Genomic DNA, 2,500 nt, shown 5'->3' with positions numbered 1-2,500 from the left:
TTCCCGTGAAAATTACTAATTATCCCGTGAAAATGAGTAACTAACGAGTGAAAACAGTAACTGACAGCGTTAATTAGTAATTATCACGTGATAATGGGTAACCCCAGGTTTTGGCACTAGTAAGCCGTCATACGTTGGGCCAGCTGACACGCTCAGTGGCTGATTAAAGAGGAGCCGTGCCCTCACTTTGCGTTGCGTAACGTTATCTGCTGCACCCTTCATTAGCTGTGGCTACTTCCACTATCCCCTCTTCCCCGCTGACCGATGGTCATCGACCGGGCTAGCTTGTAATGCTTATAATGAGAGGGCAGTTAAACCTAATACAAGTCTGAAACAATGAACCCTAAAGTTCTATTTTTGGTAAATGTACTTTTGGGTACGTTAAAGAAATCAATGAATCGATTGAACACTAGATTTTATTTCTTTAATGATATACGATACGGATACATGCACAGCCTAGCGATGACCTTACCAGTCATTTTCTCCTGCTAATAATTATTATTATGAAGTCTTATATCGCGCGCGTATCTCCAGACTCGGACTCAAGGCGCAGGGATCTATTTATGTCGTGTGAGATGGAATTGTTTACACAATACTTCACGCATTCACATCGACCAGCAGATCGCAGCCATTTCGGCGCATATCCTACTTTTCACGGCCTATTATTCCAAGTCACACGGGTATTTTGGTGGACATTTTTTATCTATGCCTATACAATTTTGCCAGGAAAGACCCTTTTGTCAATCGTGGGATCTTTAACGTGCACACCCCAATGTAGTGAACACGAAGGGATCTCGGTTTTCGTCTCATCCGAGACAAACTTCGTTCTCGAAATTCGATGTCAGTTTCTGGGAGACATGCCGGAGAAGCGACAGAATTTTTATGTGACGCATTTATATTTGCACGATGACGTCTTCTCAAACTCTGCAGGGGCGGATCAGTTCATTTTATGGGGGGGGGGGGGGGGGGGTCCAAAAGTATAATTGTGAAGATATGGGTGTGAAGGCGCGAAGCGCCGAGCCGACGGTGCGAAGCGGCTAGCTTGCTAGGCGGGTCCGGGGGCATGCCCCCCACCGGAAAATGTTGAAAAAAAGGATGCAAAATGGTGCAATCTGGTGCATTCTGAGGATGATCATTACCAGTTTCAGGCAGCAGATTTTGTCACTGATTAATACCCCAAAAATTGAAACTCAATGTAAAATAAAGAAATGCATACCTCATTCAATATTTTTATTTTTTTTGGCTGGGGGGGGGGGGGGGGGGTCCGGAAACCCCAGAAACCCCCACCCCCACCCCCACCCCCCCCCCTCCCCTCGTCCGCCCCTGCTCTGTTTCGCTTTTGACGTCAGAAATTTCGTTTGGAGGAGGGGGTGAAGACGAGATGTCTTGGTCTGTTCAGTTGTTGTGCTTTCTTTAAGCCATGTGATTTCCGAGACCAACTAAAACTCATATTTAGGCGGCTGGTCGAGGCTACCAAATAGTGCGTGTTTTGCATTCAATCGTAAACAAAGTAAAAAGGAATTCTAGGATTTCTAACTGAAATAGATCGATGCATAACTGTTATTTGTATTTTTGACCGAATTGTGACATTTGACACAGATTCCGTCAGTCATTGTTCGCCTTAACCGCTATCGCGGTCTCAGAGAAAAATGACTGTCTCGACATGTGTAAAATCTTTCATTTTAGTCAAAAATACAAATAACGTATAGGGCAGCATGTAAACTTTAATTACACGTCCTTTTCCATACATACCACAATTTGGAAAACGCCAAGTTTCGACTGTGACATAAACAATTGATTATTAAAAGCAGGCCACTTTATATGTGAACACAACAGACAAGAAAAACGTCAGACTTTGAGAGACTTTGACGGGCGCAGTGGCGTGGTGGTAAGACGTCGGTCTCCTAATCGGGAGGTCGTGAGTTCGAATCCCGGTCGCTGCCGCCTGGTGGGTTAAGAGTGAAGATTTGTCCGATCTTCCAGGTCAACTTATGTGCAGACCTGCTAGTGACTTAACCCCCTTCGTGTGTACACGCAAGCACAAGACCAAGTGCGCACGGAAAAGATCCTGTAATCCATGTCAGAGTTCGGTGGGTTATAGAAACACGAAAATACCCAGCATGCCTCCCCCGAAATCGGCGTATGCTGCCTGAATGGCGGGGTAAAAACGGTCATACACGTAAAAATCCACTCGTGCTAAAATCATGAGTGAACGTTGGAGTCTAAGCCCATGAACAAAGAAGAAGAAGAGAGAGTTGTTGATGAGTTCTCACCTTCTGTGTGATGTAGAAATAAGGAAAGGGTGATGGAACAAAACAAGGGAAGAAGACTGAACACTGAAGAAAAAAAATCATTTATATACCTTTTCTTTATAAAACTATTCATAGAATTATGAATAGTGGGGATTAATTTCAGACTGTTTGTTGGGATTATGCATCGACGTAGCACAAAAGCCTTCATAATTTGGAAGCTAATAGAAAAAGAAACAAATAACCCGACG

The sequence above is a fragment of the Littorina saxatilis genome, linkage group LG11 (assembly GCF_037325665.1).
Source record: "Littorina saxatilis isolate snail1 linkage group LG11, US_GU_Lsax_2.0, whole genome shotgun sequence".
NCBI classification, from domain to species: Eukaryota; Metazoa; Mollusca; class Gastropoda; order Littorinimorpha; family Littorinidae; genus Littorina; species Littorina saxatilis.
Note: the sequence above shows the minus strand (reverse complement) of the source record.